A 19,957-nucleotide genomic window follows, 5' to 3' on the forward strand; every position below is an offset into this window, starting at 1 on the left:
ATGTAAAATCTGGTCTCCCTGTCCCTTTTACTCTTCCCATTGTGGGCCGCGTAGAAGACCGACTACAAATTTGGACGTCGGGGACATGCAAGATCCGGGGGTGTTTCAGCCACGCAAAATATTGTCCTGGGAGCAAGATAGTAAAAAAAAAAAAAACTTGAGTTATTGATTGTAAATTTTATTTAGCTAGAGGCACAGATCATTCTTCTCCAAATCGTTATATAAATATATCCCTATCTTTCCTTTAGAGATCAGTTTAAAAATTAATTTTTCACTTCTGTAGGCTTTCCTATCCTTATGTACCGTGGGCTGGGGGTCTAGGCTTAAGAGGTTTTCCAAGGTTTCCCTGCTTAAGAAAGTTCCCGAATGGGTAGACCCTGATAATAGTTGCATGAAAGATCATCTTCCTTGGTTGTGCACAGCAGACATAACACCTTGATGCACGTAAAAGCAATACAGCCGCGGTACCTGTCTCTTCATTTCTTCTGTTTTCAATGTTTCTTTTCTTCGCCTGTCTTATATATAATTATTATTTTTTCAGTCGGAGGACTGACACTCATCACTTCCGGGTTACCCTCACAAATAGATAGCAGGCGAAGTGTGTTCGGTGAATCAAAATTAGGCCCACAAACTTCGCTCGCTGCGAGGGGCATTGTAATGTCCCCACAGCAAATACCCTCTACCACGCACCAATTAATCATTTTCAATCAAACCATTCGCAGTCATTTACTTAGGAAAAGTTATCTAATCTGATTTTCTCGCAATATATGCGGCGACAGCTCGTCGACGCCAAAGTATTTTCTAGTGCATTTATTCTTTGAAATAACAGAGATGCATATATGCATTCTCCATGGTTGTTAGAGTGGTAACCAGGACAGCTTCTGGAGTACCTGTTGAGGGATTGACGTGTTTCTGAGAGATACATATTCTGCTTTTCTTCTCGCTAAAGCGAGCCAATTAACATTTGTAAAAGGAAAATAATTAAGGCGTGGAATCACCGGAGATCGGGACCTGTAATGGAGATGGATTTAATACACGACTTGCTCCATAAATAAGGTTTGTGAGTTTTTTGTTCCGGAATGAATGAACGAATGACTTTTTTCTGAATCATTTGTTGATCACGTTGGCCCTGTAATTAGTGGGGAAGTTTCAGCTGTGTGGAAGAGAGCCTGCAATCACTGAGTCTGTGTTAAATCGGCCAAAAAGGCTTCGTACACATCTGGAATTCACAATCCTTCGTAAAAGGAACAAATTGTCCAAACGATTGATTCCCCCGACTGACTGCAATGTTTAACAGTAATAATAAATGTAAAGATCTCTTACAGCAAGCCAGCCGCTAATAACCAAGACGACGGACTCCACCAAAGATTCTATTTGGCTGATTCTTTTTATCACTATATCACGTAATGAAATCTTATATTAAAAACTGTACATAGATAAAGGAGAGAAAGAGAGAGAGAGCGAATGAAAATAGAGATAATACTAATAATCCTCCATTAGTCTAATTTTTCGCCTGTCTTATCACGGATCAGCCAAGAACTGGGAGGGGCTTACTTTACTGTATAGACTTTTGTGTGAAGGTGAAGGGATCTTGAAGACAACAGATACATGTCTATACAGACAAGACATTACACAGAGATAGCGGCTAGGTGCATTATTCATCTATTCGTAGATTAAAGAGAAGGCATCTTATTATCCGAACATTTAAACTGTTAAAGTGTGTGCATCAGTTTTATGCCTTACACCAATGCTGCAATACAAAAATCAACTGAATCGCGTTTCAGGTCTATAATATTCAACTTAAAATGATCTAATGTATGTACAGTCACTGGAAGGCTTATGGGGTTGTGTGACACCTCAGTTATCTTATACCTTGGGCCTAATATAGCAGGAATGTGTAAAATTTATGAATCAGTTTGTCACTGAGATACAGAATCGTTATAGTGTTACACTTGAGATGGATCCTACTAACAAGTATTACATCAAATTGTTTTACTGACTTGTGAAATTTGTTGTTCTCCAGAACTTGATTTCTTGATAAACTAAGTAGCGGTTCAATTGAATCTTTCTGGGTAAAGTATATTTTCATTTCTGTCTTCTTAATCTCCATTTTAAACGTATTAAGGTTCATGCATAACTCAAATCCTCGTGCTGATTGTTTTACATATGCAATTAATTATCAGCGTTATGAGGCAGGAGACATTTCCACAGCTTCATCATTAGTTTATTGTTCACGTCAATGGCAATAGGAATGCTGTCGTATGTTTCAAGATAGATCATTGTTATACTCTATTCTCCCATGTTTACGCCAACTGGTGTGAAGTAATTTGGTCTTATAACTGTGGACCGTTCCTTCAAGTTCAGAGTGTACAACATCACATCTAAAGGTCAATTGACGCTGTGATGTACACCCTGCTTGTTTTTATGCAGCACTCAGGAGAACCATGAGACAGAAGAGTCCACAGACATATTTATCAAAGTCACAGTATCGTCGAAAATGTAGAACACGTGTATGTCGCTGGTAAAGTAGCGTCGCAATTCTTCTGGTGGATGTAAGTCACCATATGAGTCAAATCAGTTCACATTATTCCTGTTTATCTTAACAAGTCACACTCTATGAGTTGCAGGTCCTCTAGGACCTTTACAATCCTGCATTCTTAACATTTACAAATTGTCTTCAGCAGTATCTTCCATCTTAACACCTCCAAGAAATCTTGGTGCGCGGTATTTTTTGATGCATTTAAGCAGATCTGTAACTGTAAGTGGTGTTTCAGCTATGTGCTTCCTTTTTGATTAACGGCCCAGGAACTTCCCTTCATGGCTTTAAATAAAGTCCTATCCTGATAGCAACCAATTTAATAGTTACGTCTTTTCACTTTCAAAAGTTCCTGTTCTGCACTTCATCATTATTCACTATCTGAGCTATGGTTGTCACCAGTCCAGCTAAAAATCCGATAGCTGATAATTCTTGTGCCAGTGCTGGAAATGGAAATGGGATAGCACCACCTGATGCCTTACGTGTGGGTAGAAACGTAGACGTTTTAAACTGTCATCTTCGTCTTACTCCTTCACAACACATTCAATTGGCAACAATGAATACTGGATGCAACTTCTTTTAAACATCCCATAGGTTTATTCGCCTGTCTGTTAAGTGGGCGACTATCAGCGTCCATAACGTGTCAGAAATGTATTCCAGTACAGATTTTAAATTTCGAGCACTTTGTTTTATCAACTGGGAATGCTACAATATGCTGCTTTACTTCTTTTTCCACGTATTTACTTACGTTTATCAGCTAACATTCGATTTGTCTCGTGGCGTTCTGCTGAATATTCACTCACATCGCATGATAAATCATGCTCCTTGCAGTCTAATGTAGCAGACTTATCTCATTATCACTACCCGCCAGCCTCTTCTGCAGCTTCATTCCACGCCAGAAGGATCCAGGTAAGCGTAATTCAACTGTAAATCTGCCAAATGTACTATCTTTACCGTGCATGATGTGCAGCCCTCGAGACGTATTATGTAACCGCACGCTTGGAGGGTTTGTTCCCCATAATTGTATACTATGTCTTTAGTGTCTATCCAGCTGTTGTGGGGTAATGGACATCCGAGACGAATAAACCTGTCTAGAATACTACCTTTACAATGCATGAAGGGCAGCCTACAAGACAGCTTAGAGGATTTGTGCCAATTATTGGTCACTATGTCTTTAGTATCGATCCACCTGTAATGGGATGATGTTAATACAAAAAGATTAAACTTCAATCATACAAGGTGTGTTTATAAAATTACGCAACTAATGCTTTCACAGAGTAAGTACGCACGTGCCAAAAATGAACGACCATCATCTGTGAAGTGTGAAGCCTTCTCATTGGAATACGGCATCTCAGGTGTCTGAAGACAACACATCTCGAAAAAGTGGAGGATGCTACAACAAATCGGCTCTGTCCTTTACAAGAGCACAGCTATGGCGTTCTCTTTCGTTGAATTACCAAAACCAAGGAAAACTCTAATCATGAGAGTAGTAGGACAACTGAAGCCTACTTTTCAAGAAAGTGAGTCGAATTTCTTAACTTCTGGACACCTTAGTCAAGGGGAATAAATTCGTAGGATTATTAGGCTGCATGAGATATTTTAATGTAATTTAATTCCCTTCAGTTATATTTGTATAGGAAACAGTAAACATATTAAGCTACATTTTACCATTGTGTTAATCGCTGCTGTCGTCACAACCGTAAAATGACCGCAGAATATGTACGCTAACTTTTGCAAAGATGACAACAGAAGTATAGTGAAGAAGTTGTTGAGAATACAAAAATATTGATTTAAAACTTAAATTATTCAACTGCATGAGGGTCATTAACTCATCTATATAACCTTCATTGGTTTGGTGATCTTTCTTTCACGCTTAAAATAATATAACTTTCTCCAATGATGTTTACTCCTCGTTTGCCCAACGACGGCTTTTGCAATATTTGCTATTATTCCTGCGATGGTAATGTTAATGGTGCTGCAAGCAAACGAAAAGTGATTTACGTCTACCTTACTCTTCTTCTCGTATGGCACGTTTCCCTAGCATTCTGCATTCTACGGACGTTAATCAATAAGTCGTGCTTCAGACAGAGGACGGACATGCCGCCGCAGCTCGTGATGGATGACCGTAAATTAGTTTTCCTTGAGGCCCGCTTTTTACGGCCAGAAAATTTCGCACTGTGCCACTTCATTTCACGCTCGGAAAGAAGTTCTCCGCTTTCCTCGCCTCGCACAGTGATTTACGACTTTCTGATGTGTTGTGAACTACCGCATTCATAGTTTCCCGAAGAATTCAATGGGGAGAGAAGACCATTCGCGTTCTGCTGAGTCTCGCTAACGCTACAAGCGAGAACTATTAGGGCCGCTGTTACCCTTCCTTCCGTTTCAGGAAACTTAAAAATCTTGCTCCAGATTTATAAGTCAAAAGTGGAATTCCCGTTCGAAAACTTCTGCATTTTGATTTAGATTTACCGGTGACCCAGAAATTATTCTTCCGGATGGAACAGTTGAATCTAGTACCAACACCCAATATGTCTGGCAACTATGAGCATCGACTTACTTTCTCTAGTGGAACAGAATTTTCCTACAAAGTTCAGCTGATATTTTCTTGAAATTTCTATTATATATTGTGTAAGCTGTGACTATGACTTTTTTCGACTGCTAAAGGGTAATTTTGCATGTAAATTACATTAGCTCTTATCTCTCACTATGCAAGTGATTAAATTCTCTCTCTCTCTATGTGACGTATTGAACGCTACAGGGATCAGAGTTTCCACCTCAGCACCACCTTGTTACTAGTGTCTCATGATACTCATTTCCTGAAGTTAACGCAGGTTCAAAACTCGCTTAACAGGTGTTACACTTCATGTCAATGTTGTTCTTCCTTTCCTGATGCAACTGAAGAACAAAACTATATTCTGTAACAAAATCTTAAGAATTGCTTTGGGTATGTACTGCATTTGTTGTAGAATAAACGAGCAGCATTTGATAATTATTAGTCCTGAGCTAGAATGTCACTATGTACAATAATTATTACGATATTGGTATTAGTATTTCACTGATGTAGTCATTTCTGTCATAACAGTGATATTTTAAGAATGGAATCATTGGGTGTTCATCACAAGAACAATTGATAATGCGTATACTTTGGAATATAAGCGTTTAATCAGACTATGGTTTATTAGCATTATATTTTAATAGTGGATCTTTGTTTTATTCTTATATCCCTGTATATCTATGATCATGACAGTGTTATTTTTGTTTGTTTTCGTGGATTTTATCCTGTTTCCTACACTTTTTGCTTTATAGACTTAACTGTTAGTTCTTCATTGTTATCTTCCTGTTCGTATCTCTGAGTGTTCTAGTTCTGGATAAAGCCACTGATTTATTGTACTATTAAGACCCTGATTAGTCCAGAATTAAGACGATTGCTTTTCTCTTTTTTCGTATCGTGCTGCAATAACTACTTTGCTATGATTACCCTATGCATGCATTTCTTAATTTATTGTTGTTAAAGTTATATTGAATATTTCCCTATCAAATTTTTGAGGTTCACGCAGCTGTGCACCAATGCGATTCATTGTTGTTAGTTTAGGGGTGTGGTGCAATCTTGACTATATTGTCGTTAAGATTGTTGAACTGTTCACGTAAGCTGTTGTACATAGGTGCCAAATGCATAATATTTTCCTTTAGTTCAAGTTTTTACCACCTTTTTACCTGATTTCGTTATTTAGTCAACATCTATGTGCACCCAACGTATTTTCTCAGAAAACGTGAGATGTATCACATGAGTGACGAATTAATGGTTTGCTTCGAATAATATTAATTTTATCGACCTTCCGCGTACTAAATAGCTCCCAGTTCCTTTCTCTATGCCCACAAGTATTCTTAGCGTCTTATATTAGTTTCTGAGGATGTTTCTTGTCTCTTTAGATGTAAATGGTGAGTTAATAATATGCTACGTACGCAAATGTTCGCACTTTACTACATACTGGTTTCACTTTTAAGGGGAGAACTGCTGATACGGCGTAGTATCTTAGCTGTGGAAAAGTGTGCACTGACTAATGATTGGCACACTTATCCTGGATCAAAATCGTCAGCTACAGCACAAGCCCCGAGCCAGTCACCATGTTCACACTCCGACTTGACTTAAATAGCCCACGTGTAACCACTTCATGCAATAACCATGACTAAGGACTGTTTTAGCAATAATAAACATATAAACGCCAAAACTGAAAGGAAAATAATAACTGCAAGGAATGGTGGTGCTCATGTCCCTATTGCACGCGCATACTGTTGTCAAAGCGTCATTCACCACTGGAAATGTTCCCTTGAATCAACAGCTATAAATAAGTGAGTGTGATTAGATGTTCTGAAGCTGAGATTTTGCATAGATATTTCATACAACTTATACATTAACGATTTACCGTTTGCGAACGTACACTCTCTAAATAGTTTAGATATATTTAACGTGAGCACTTATGAAGGAAACGAGCTAGTATTCTGGCAGAGATCTAATCAACCAACGCCCAGACGTAGGACTCAATGGCACATGACCGGAACATATTTTCGGGAACAAATCCAGTTATCCATAGAGATGGTATTCAGTTCACCATTAATGACGCAGAAAATATGTATTACTATTAATGCTTTTCTAGGCTTACAGTTATCAAGTTGTTCCCACTGCAGTTGACAAGCTATAACGGAAACCAGCTTACTTATATATGACAGACAATGCCAAGTATTACTTTTACTGCATCTAAGCCCGTTACAGAAACAGGTGTGGGTGAAGGAACTAGACTGAATATTATTTAGGATTAAAAATGGTTTTCCAGAACGTTTTAAAGTTGTTGTGTCCACGAAAATAAGTATTACCCAGTTCAAGTTGTTTAGCGTGATGAATATTTTCGGCTGTTGCTTCGGAAATCTTCCCCCTTCCATTTCTTGTTTGTTAATGGATTAAGATAATGTGTTCACTCGAAATGAGTAAAGTTATTTATGAGCAGATTTCTGCACAAACATTTACTTCATTTCGTCTTTTATACACTACCTTTCCACACTATCTGTTCACAATGGATGAGCCTTTGTTCTCATCAGTACAAATGAAGTCCTTCTACCGGTTGTATATGGTTAAAATACCGCCGAATTAATGTTTTTGTGGTTATAATGGAATTACGGACTAACTTCAAGAATTTTCATCTAAATTCAATTACATATAATACCACTAAGATTCTAAATGAAGGGAGTCAAAAGATACGGCGGTCTATGTCACGTATTGATACTCAAAAACTCACTCGTCGAAACGTAAAGGGAACTTCCAGCTGACCTGCAATCATGAAATCATTTCATTTAGATAAACAGACAAGTGCGAGTGAGACTCATGCACTGAGGGTTTCGCACAAACCTAATTACGTACATGGGTAGTTCTTCAATAGGCTTTGATGAGTGACTTCGCGAGTATCGAAAACTTTGACATAAATTGTCGCAACTTTTGATTGCATTAACTAAGAAGCTACAGTTGTTAGCTCCGCCAAGAGACCGTAGACATCACTACTTGATATAAATTTAATCTTCATACCTCTACCTGTTCGTGAGAAAAATGTGTCTTAACAGGCAGATAGACAACACACCACCGAACTGTATTTTTCGGCTACATAATTATGTGTTAACAGTGTCCGGATTTATTATTTTACTTGTACTGTGAAACACTGCTTCATCCCACTTCAAACTTTTTCCTTTTTATGCTGTAGTATCTGGAATACGAAACGATAATGTAGGTGACAGAAAAGCTGAAACACTCTAAGGGAACGGTGCCAGAGCGGAGAAGTCTTGCCATCTCGACAAAAAAGAACGATACACGCGTTGTAGAAGTAGACAAAGAACAATGGCGTGGTGGTTACGGTAAGGAAGGTCCAGGCGCCAGCCTGCCTCATCGTTCTCCAGGGAAATCAGGGCTCAACAGCCACTCTTCCAGCAGCACACTAATGACTGGGACAAGACAGGGCTCCGAGCTCAGAGTGCGCCCGTGCTGCAGCACTTGCGGGGGAGGCGACGGAGGAGGCTCCAGTTAACTCGCTAACTCCTGGTTCGTCTCTGGCGATAACTGTGGAAGTGAAACAACCTTTAACGAATATTTCAGCACAGTGTTCCATATAAGAATTTTTTGATGACATCAATAAACAATTTATGACATCAGCAGACCAAGCTAAGGCCACTTCACAACTTGTCTCACTGGCTGCTACTACACTAAGCCAAAAGAACTTATTTTCACTGTTACATTGAATGTGACTCACTCACTGAAAATTATCATCTCATATGTTGACGTTTCTACACTCTCTCCGTTTTTGTTAAATCAAAGAAAAATTGATTCACATCGCCCTGAATATTAACTGAACACAAACCGACGCTTATTCAAATATACCTTAACTCTATAGGATAACAGTCCGGTGAATTAAACCGAATTACCAAAGACTTTCCCGCAGTGGTAACCCCCGGACCTGTCACAGTACCGAAGTTAAACACTGTCGCGCTTTTTTAATACTTGGATGGGTGACCGTTGAGGCCAGCCGAGCGCTGTTGGCAAGGAAGATGCACTGAGCTCTTGTGAGGATAATTGAGGAACTACGTGGCTGAAGAGCAGCGGTTGCGGTCACGCTAACTGACAACGTCAGGGAGAGTGGTGTGCTGATCAAATGGCACTCCATATTCGCACCGAGTGACGCTTATTGGCTGAGGAAGACACGGCTGTCGGTCGGTACCGTTAGGCGTTCCGAGGCTTGTTCGGAAGGAAAGAGAGAGAGACACACAGAGGGAGAGGAAGGCAGTAATCCATTTGTTAGAGCACTCTATTGGTTATTCATCCTTAAATTTTGAGATGTAAATCAATCCTTTCTGTGGTTAAGCTGATTATGAGTCCTTTCCAGAAACATTCACTTTAAACTTCGCACAGATTCAAATCTGACTGTCTCAAAACGGTATCTTAATTTGGTTTTCACTGGCATAAATGGAACTGACTTATCTCCTTAAAGGAAGTAATGACTTAATTTTCCTGGGAAATTAAATATTTATTATTATCTCGTCGGAAACGTGTTTCGAATAGGTGCTGGAAGCATATTGCTATCCTTCAGCATTTATTTGGTTGCACTCCTTAATAATGGCTCATCATTACTTTAGCTCTCGGAATTTTCATTGTTTAAGAGCAGTGGCATTTTAGGAATGACAGTTTTCTGCTTTCTGTAATGAGTATGTAATTTACGCTACGAGCCGTGTTGTGGAATTTGAGATATGCAGATAATGAAAGATTTTCTGTACCAGATTAAATTTCAGTTGTCTCATATGCTTCCGCTGCATGCTTCGGCTCATACATTTAATTAAAGTTTGATATGAAGGCGCAGTTAGGAAGAATCCTCTTACAAGAATATACTAAAGGAGGCTACCCTCGTGGGTTATACATTGCTGTACTTTGGTTGTTACTTGTGGCGCAGATAATGAAAATACTCTGATATCAAAAGATCAGAGCACTGTGTCTGTTTATTCGTCTGTGTTGTCACCTGACAGTCCTAAGTTATCTTATGACAAAAATACATCATCCGCGGTCTATTAACTTAGAACATATACACGTAGTAAGCACCAGGCTAAAAGCAACACTGTAAAAACGATTCAAAGCTCATGCGACGACGACTTGCAATCTTAAAGGCTGGAACAGACGCTATCCGTAGCAATGAAGAATCGGGGGAGGGGGGGGGGGGGGGGGGGGACCCAGTAGTCTGGTTAAAACGTAGGGCTACGACGTCCTGATCTTACTATGGACAAAATCCTTACAATTACTCTAGTTTAATAATAATTTTTCGTCGCTCGTAATGTAATTAAACGAGAAAATTTTTATTGTGCGAACTATTCCACGCCTCACAGAAGCATCAAAACGATAAAGGGATAATATGTGAACGTCATCCATCATCGGCATTGTGAAATTCATCCCTTTCACCTCCTATCGCTCAGTCGAGTAGCAAAGGACAATATTGTTAAACTGTTCGCACTGCCTGTCAGCGTATTATTCTAAAGACACAACTACAGCTTAAATTTTCCGTCATCGTCGAAAGATTCCATCATACCTAGTTAGTTTCAAGACACATCATCACATTGATTGTAATTATCAACGGACACTATATTCCTGCCTGAATAAGGCATTTCCGCAGTTATCTTCGGCGTGCAGTCCTGGAGAATGACAAAAAGGGATTAATGACTATTATATGACAATTCTCTAATATGCGATACCACGACTTTGCTCATAGTAGATACTCAACTCTCCTGGACTGTTTCTTAAACCCGTTTGTATCGTGTTCAAGGGGGACACAGCAACGCGGTCTCAAGTGGGGTTAAAGAAGTGACAGATGTTCTTATTATCACTACAGTGTTCCATGTTTTTGTGAAGTCTGTACTAGAAAAATATTTCGCTTTAAAGAGAGTGATTGGGAATGCGATATTTTGTTGTTGTTCTTTGTGATAAAATTACCTATAATTACTGACAGTAAGTTTCATTTTCAAATAAACGTCGTGAGCATTAGCATGATTATTTTTGCAAGGTGGTGACACATACCCAGTAGCATAGAGATCAAAATGCGATATTGGGAACTCGTTCTCTAACAATTAGTAGTAAGTAACTTCTTTATTACAATAATATCATAAAAACATTGCTTGATCATTTATTATTGTGAAATAATAACGTTTAGTTCAGTTTCATATTTATAGTCTATACGAGGGGTGGTGGTTGGTTGGGGAGGGGGCGGGGCCTACGATGCAGGAAGGCCAGCAGCGGAAGTCTGAGAAGGTAGAGTAGGCCAAGAGAGACTCAGCTGTATAAATTAACACTTTATTCTATTCGTACATCCGTGCTATGTAGGTGTGACATAGCGATCACTCCCCCACTCTATTGGGAGAGAGCTTGACGACTGGCGAGTTGATAACCGTCGTACAGCCAGGTGGTTGCACCTCACACCTATGCTCTGTGAATGACAAGCGACCCCTGTGTGTCAGCAGCGCACCGAAACTGCTGAGAGTCTTGCTACGGTATGCATTTCTCCGATGAATGAGTGCATCCCAGGAGCCATAGGCGTGTGGTGACACAACACGCACACCACGATGGCGGAAGGCAACTAAAGTGCACGGATTACGTCCCACGCCTCTTGGGCAGGAGTACCACTTGCTGGTGGAGTCAGTCTGGGATGGCCAGTACGGAAGGTGCACTTATGGCAGGAAGGTTGTACCATAACGGAGACTCGAACTCAGCTCACAGCTTTTATGAAAGTCATTCAGGAATCCGATTAAACCAGAAAACTTGACGTATTTTGATGACAGTTTCTGATAATGATTTTTATTCGTAGTGAGGGAAAACATGGGGTAAAGAAACCTTGGTTCGTGCCAGTACTTGTGAGAGGAATGGCTGTAAGAATACTGAAAAACTTTGAAATCCAAATCGTAGTGCGGAAAGCTGTGTGAAGAAGAAAAACGCTCACCGTAGAAACTAGAAGTGATTCAACTTGGAAGACCTTTTTTCTCGTGTCAGCTACCATACGAAATACTTCCTTAAATTGCAAGAACGATTTAAAAGCAAGGGCATAAGAAGCACAGCTCCTCAGTTATCCCTCATGAATTCGGTGAATAGTCACTTAAATTCAGAAAGGATTTCAGGAAGACTTCGAGCTTAAGTTATCCAGTTTTATTACTGATGACACATCAAGATTTCGCAACAGTACGGGCTGAAGCTTGCACTCAATAAATGTTTTTATGTACACAAATCACCCCTAGAGCACAACAGGTCTTCAATGTTAATGAAACCGGGGTGACATCTGCGTAGCACGAGCACAGTAAGATTTCTGCTGTGAAACTTCAGTAAAACACGGTTCATCTCATGCAAAAGAAGCATTTCTAGGCGGTATGAGCTTTGAGTTCATCGCTAAGTTGGCTCAAATTAAGAAATGAATAGGAAAACGGAAGAAAACTTGGTCATAATAGTTGGTTAAGCTGTCAGCCCTTAAGACGTCAGAACTCTGCCACGTATCTCAGAGCATTCTGGAGAGGTGTCGATCAAGAAACTTCGATTACCAGCTCTTTCGAGTCAATTTTATCAGATACTTATCGAATCGAATCGACTGCAGGAATTGAAGTACAGGAAGTCAGCAACCGAAGATAAGAAGAAAACTGACCAATATTTGTTCTAAATAAGAAAAAAAAACTCTTTAAAACGTAAAGAATGAGAATCGTGTGGTGATGGCTAAGTGACTAGTGATGACAATAAGGAAGAGCGCATATTTCGCACAGCGCATTTTTCTGGCGATAAACACGGGGGTAAGTTGCTACATCGCATGAAGTGTTGTCGGAGGGGCCACGAAGATTGCACTGTCCTAGAGTAAAGTTTTGTGTGCCTTCAATGTCGTAAATGTAAACATAAATCAAACAATTGAAAAATAATATAAATCAATCAATAAGTGAAAAGTGTATGTTCATAAGCAATATTGTTCATGAGTTTAAAGAAAGTTTACTCTTTGCTATTTATTGATTGCCATTTTTTTCATGATTTAACAATCACATTGTAAGTTTGCTCGTTATTGCCAGTGTAATACAGTTGTGGCAAGATAATACGATGCTAGATATTATTAAAATGATTAATAATGCAAGAGTGCTTAGAAGAGTATGTCTTATATTAGCAGCCTTTTTAAAATAGACATAACGGTTGGTTTTTCTCAGTAAATCGATCGCCTTTTAGAGTGGCTATTCTCCAAAAGCCACTCCAATGAGATCTCGTTGGCGGATCCACTGATCGTAGTTAGAAGACACATGAGCCGTCGCCTTGTTTGGCAATGCTTACGATTAGATGCGCAACGATCGTTGGTTTCGGAAATGGCATAGCTTGGTTATTGGTAAGAGAAAACAGAAATTTAGTGTGCGCACTTGCTGTTTTCTGTCGGAGTTATTCTGTACAGGAATGCATAATTTGGAAATAATATGTGTGTCACACGAAAACAAACATTGTAATATCATGGGAGACGACACTGACTTAGAGCCGCCGAATATTCAGAGTACCATAAAAATTAATCATCCTCGAGAAAATTGTGCCCAAGATGCTGCCATGTCAGAAGCTTTGAAGAGAAGGACAGAGTTTAACTTAGTGCCAACAACGTGGTTAACAGATATGGAGCATTAGGCAAATCTGAGGAAGGAAATTTGCTTCGGCATATTTAAAGGAACCATCTAGAAATTCGCCAATTAAACGACAGCAACCTACATCTCTATAGCTTGGATTGAATATAGCTCTCACTAAAAACGAGTCTATTGTCTTAACTGCCATACCTCTTCACTTGGGTTGCTCTTCTGCTACTGTGAACTGCACTGAGTGCTGCAATTTCGCTCAACGTATACTGTATACACTTAACTCATGTATTGGAGTTGAATGCAAAGGTGTTGCTTAGTGTCAGTAGATAAGTTCAACTTCACATTACGACGTGATGCCAAAAACTCAATTTGCTATAAATAAGATCTTGGCATGTTTTTGAAATCAGCGTTTCAATTCTGGTGGATGTGATGGTTGACGAGATCTTAATACATTCACTGTCGTACTACAAGTCTTGATTAAATTGAAATTTCCACCGCTTTTCTTTAGATAATCCGTCGTCTTAATTTTGATAGACTCCTTAATTACACTATCATAGAAACGTAATGTATGCACCGCGATACTGGTAGCATCGTATTTCGTTCCAACATTATGTTAGATGCAATGCTGCTAGACCTGATTTACTTGGTTCTTTTGAAATGGTTTGGAGGTATTTTTCATCACTCCTCGACTCTTATAATACTTTGAGCTACGTACGACATAGAGAAAATGCGTGTAATATGGTACAATCCAGCATTTCTGATACACAGATCGTCCTTACGTTGCAAACAAAACTGTCATTATGGGTGGGAGGAAAATACGCTGCGTACCATGTCTGTATACCAATCTACCAGTACTTCTAGGTATTATGCCATCATTAGGCAGATAAGTGATTTTTGATTTTGTTCCCCAGTCTCATTCGAAACTCTTGCTGAGGCGAACTCCAGCCCCCGCTCAGTTTGGCGATCTGAGTACCCATGCCATCGGAACACTAATCATAGCTGTTTGTTGATAGGGTTCGAGCTTTATGGATCATTGTTGTTAGTACTGAATTTCTTTGTGACGAATTGTGACGGCTCGAGGCGAAGGCATACTGTGCGTGAGTTTTCTACACCGAAGAACCAAATAAGCTGGTACAACTGCGTAATATCATGCAGGAACCCCGCGAACACGCAGAAGTGCTACAGGAAGATACGGCGTGGACTCGACTAATATCTGAAGTAGTGCTGGAGGGAATTAACACCATGAATCCTGCAGTGCTGCCCATAAATCCGTATGGGTTACGGGGGGGAGGGGTGGGGATGAAGATCTCCTCTGGACAGCACGTTTTAAGACATTCCAGATATGCTCAATAATGTTCAAGTCTGGGAGGAGGGGGGGGGGGGTTGGTTGCTAGCGGAAGCGTTTAAGCCGGTCGGTGTGGCCGAGCGGTTCTAGGCGCTTCAGTCTCGAACCGCGCGACCGCTACGGTCGCAAGTTCGAATTCTTCCTCGGGCATGGATGTGTGTGATGTCCTTAGGTTAGTTAGGTTTAAGTAGTTCAAAGTTCTAGGGGACTGATGACCTAAGATGTTAAGTCCCATAGTGCTCAGAGCCATTTCTTTATAAGTGTTTCAACTTAGAAGTGTGTTCGTGGAGACACCCTGTAGCAATTCTGGACATGTGGGATATCGTATGGTCCTGCTGGAATTGCCCAAGCCAGTCGGAATGCACAATGGACATGAATGGATGCAGGTGATCAGACAGGATGCTTACGTACGTGTCACCTGTCGCAGTCCAGTCTAGACGTATGAGCTGTCCCACATCATTCCAACCGCACACGCCCCACACCATTACAGAGCCTCCACCAGCTTGAACAGTTCCCTGCTGATATGCAGGTTCCATGGATTCATGAGACTGTCTCCTTACCCATAAAAGTTCAGCCACTCGATAAAAATTGAAACGCGGCTCGTCCGAAGAGGCAACTTGTTGCCAGTCACCAACAGTCCAACGTCGGTGTTGGCGGGCGCAGGAGAGGCGTAAAACTTTGTGTCGTGCAGTCGTCAAGGGTACACGAGTGGGCCTTTGGCTCTGAAATCCCATATCGATGAAGTTTCGTTGAATGGTTCGCACGCTGACACTTGTTGACAGCCCGCATTGCAATCTGCAGAAATTTGCTCTTCTGTCACATTGAACAATTCTCTTCAGTCGTCGTCGGTCCCGTTCTTGCAGGATCTTTTTTCCAGCCACAGCGATGTCGAAGATTTGATGTTTTACCGCATTCCTTATATTCACGGTGGATCGTCATAGGTCGGCCGCGGTGGTCTAGCGGTTCTGGCGCAGCAGTCCGGAGCCGCGGGACTGCTACGGTCGCAGGTTCGAATCCTGCCTCGGGCATGGGTGTGTGTGATGTCCTTAGGTTAGTTAGGTTTAAATAGTTCTAAGTTCTAGGGGACTTATGACCTAAGATGATGAGTCCCATAGTGCTCAGAGCCATTTGAACCACTTTTTTTGGATCGTCATACGGGAAAATCCCCACGTCATCGCTAGCTCGGAGGTGCTGTGTTACACAGCTCGTGCGCGATTATAACACTACGTTCCAACTTACTTAAATCTTGATAACCTGCCATTGTAGCAGCGGTAACCGATCTAACAACTGCGCCAAACACTTGTCTTATACAGGCATTGTCGACCGCTCGCCGTACTTTGCCTGTTTATCCATCCCTGTATTTAAATATTTATGCCTACACCAGTTTCTTTGGCGCTTCAGTGTATATACACTGTGACAAAGAAGACGAGGAAAGGTAGGTGGCTCTATTTTTTAATCCCAATCGTGAATTTCATATTTTGGTAGACGGATGAAACGTTCCGGAAACTGTTGAGGTCTCTTCGTTCCATGTGAACAGTCCCCAAATTAGCGTCCACGTATCGATAGAAACATATTGGTCTGAACTCGGTGAATTTTAGTGCCTTTTCTTCAAACTGTTCCTCGTAAAATTTCGCTTAGGCAAGCTATAGCTTACTACCCCCTTCACTCCATCGGTTTGTTCATAATTTTGTTCATAATATGTTGATGTTATGAAGTGCCTAAAATATCAGTAAACAACCGTCGAATCTTTCCGTACCTTGTTCCAATGATTCAGAAAGCATGACTGTCGTAAAATCGTATCTGACGCCGGAGTTGAAGATAATATACTTATCTCGGAGCTGCAGTTGACTGAGGTGTAGCACAAAGTAAATTTGGTTTTCCTACTAGCTCCCACATTCCATGAGAATGTGTTTCAGCTATTTTGCCAGCTGGTGTGTAGGTGCATCAACATTAATATAGTTCTTAGAAGACTGATTACGTATGTACCTTAGGAAGGCAGTATTGTCTTGTAGACAACAATGCTCAAGTTCGGTCAGTGACGTGAGTTCGCACGCCTGATACACTGAGAGGTGTCATGAACTTTCTCTGTACGATCGAGACCCGTCTATAGGAAATTGAAAGGTTGATAGCGAGGAGCTGGGACTGGAAGTGGCTGGTTAAGAGAATGTTTATCCCACAGGAACAGTTGATTTTATTTTCGAAGCTATCACTGCACCAAAATGATAAAATCTGCTCACATTTATTGCCTTGAGGCTTAACAATTAATACAAGAGCTTAACGAAGTCCCACACCAGCACTTGGGGAATATATACCAATAAGTATAATGCAGAAAATTGACAATCAATAGCCGGCCACTGTCACCAGAACTGGACATTCACCCCTTCGGCAAGACGATATCAAACTGGCTATATATGGTGGCTACAACATTTGACAGCTACATCATTCAGCATGAGAAGATCAAATGTATATGAGAATCAAAATATGGAAGCAGGAATAGAATTTGTAAATCCAAAAATTTCGGAACTTTTAATACATATTTATAAAAATCTGACATGATTAAATAAAAGATCTACTATCTGTTACAAAGCACGGGACAGACAATAATTACGGCGTCTTCTTGCAGCTTCTAGTGGTGAAGTTGTAACATGCTCTACGTAACTGATGTAATTTTCTATATGTGGCATTTTTGGAGTGAGCTAGAAAATTAGTCCTTTGGCAAGGATCTTCACTGTATCCTCATCCAAAAGTTTGTTGGTGAGATTAATTATTATACATCTCGCTCCATCTGGTCTTAGCTTTTTGTGCAATTGATAGAATTTTTCTTTCTGGAGTGCAGACATGTCAAATGACTTTGATTCTGCTTGTGACCTTGTCCTACTGCCAAGCCAGTCACCAAATGTTTCAGAAATTATAGCCGACATGTAAGATGGAAATTTCATGATGAGTTAGCTGTCATCGCGAGTCATGAATTTACTCTCCTACTAGTGACCTGTTCACTCACTCAGTTGCCCTGTTGGTTACATAAATGTTTTGACATCTTGTAAGGAAGGTTGTTGTACCGAGAAATCGACCTTTCTTCTGGCGTACTTGTGTACGCTGTAGAACATCTCCTCTCCATAAAATAATGTAACCTCTCCCGTTTTCCCAGCGTGACTAATTAAGGACACCTCGGCGTATGGACGTTTTGTTGTTTCCACATTGTACCCCATACTTCGATGACGGAACCAGTTGCCTTCTTCATGTGCTGAAAGTTGTGCTGTCATGTGTAGTCAATGCTTGGACTACTAATATATTGTGAAATAATGTTGGTCTCGTGCAGCTCATTACAACTGATTGTGAGTTTCGGCCCGCCAGCCCACTGTACCTTGTGAGGCTAACGAATTTGTCAGAGTCCGCACTGGTACTTAATGAAACTATTCTATTACATCTGGGCGTTGGAGTATAGCAACCTTCTATTGCTACAATTTGAAAAGCACTGGTTGGTAGTACAATGTTCTTTATTAACTCAAAAACGTGGTGTTTAGCTAGGATACAGCGTCTTAAGGTAATCTGAAAAATTATGTTGGGAGGGTGGGGGCCAGTAAAAGTTGGATTCGCCATTCTTGGTTTCAGTTTATCTGTCTCAGCCTCGCCCTTTTTCTAGGTTTCCGCCTCTTTCTTAGACTCCAGTGTCCGCTTATTTAACGTTCAGAGTTCTTATCGCTTATCCCAATAAAAATAAGTATTAATTTTCTACCCTTATTTCCAATTACTCAGATCAGAACCTCTGACAGTTATGTAATGTTAATAGTTTTGGAGACGCAGAATACCTGATTATATGACATCGTCTTCACCTCAGGTAGCGTAACTTACTTTAATCCTGTGATGTTTCACTAACTAAGATGGTTCCAAGACACAGAAGGATGAGGAAGACGGTGTTTCGCATCCACACCCAGCCTTCCAGATTTAGGATGTTAGTTACTTTGGTAAAGAAGACGAGGCACGTTATCTTAGATGAAAAGTTATCTGCATCAACATCTACAACTATATGGATACTCTGCAAATCACACTTAAATGCCTGGCAGTGAATTCATCGAACCACCTTCACAATAACTATTATTCCAATCTCGAATAGCGCGCGGAAGAAACGAACACCTATATTTTTCTGTGCGAGCTTAGACTTCCCGTATCTCATTATGATGATAACTTCCCCCTATGTAGATCATCGTCAGCAATATCTTTTGGCATTCGGAAGAGAAAGTTGGTGACTGAAATCTCGTGAGAACGAGACACGCCTTTGTCTAAATGATGTCCACCGCAAATCCTGTATTTTGTCAGTCACACTCTCTCCCCTATTCCTCGATAATGCAAAACGTACCGCCCTTCTTTGAAGGTTTTCGATTTACTCCGTTAACCCTATGCGGTAAGGTTCCCACACCGCGAAGCATTATTTCAAAAGAGGATAGACAACCTTTGTGTAGTCAGTCACTTTAATAGATCTGCTGCATCTTCCAAGAGTTCGCCCAGTCTTTGGTTTCCTCCCCGACAACATTTTCTATGAGTTCTTCCCAATTAAGTTGTTTGTAATTCTGATAACTAGGTATTTAGGCCAATTTAAGGCCCTTAGATGTGATTGATTTACCATGTAACTGAACTTTAACGGATTCCTTTTACCACTTATATGGATGGCTTCACAATTTTCTTGACTTAGAGTCAATCACCGATTTTCACACCATACAGAGAACTTTACTACTTACTCTGACCTCATTCAGTTGCATAACTCAGACAATATTCCATAATCACGCAATTTGATTATAAGCCCCTTGTGAGGTACAATATTAAAAGCATTCTGGAAATTTCGAAATACCACTTGTCAGTAGCACTGAACACTTCGAGGGGCACAGAGCTAGCTGTGTCACACAAGAACAATGATTTCTAAATCCGTGTTGACT

The sequence above is a fragment of the Schistocerca cancellata genome, chromosome 2 (genome assembly GCF_023864275.1).
Source record: "Schistocerca cancellata isolate TAMUIC-IGC-003103 chromosome 2, iqSchCanc2.1, whole genome shotgun sequence".
NCBI lineage: Eukaryota > Metazoa > Arthropoda > Insecta > Orthoptera > Acrididae > Schistocerca > Schistocerca cancellata.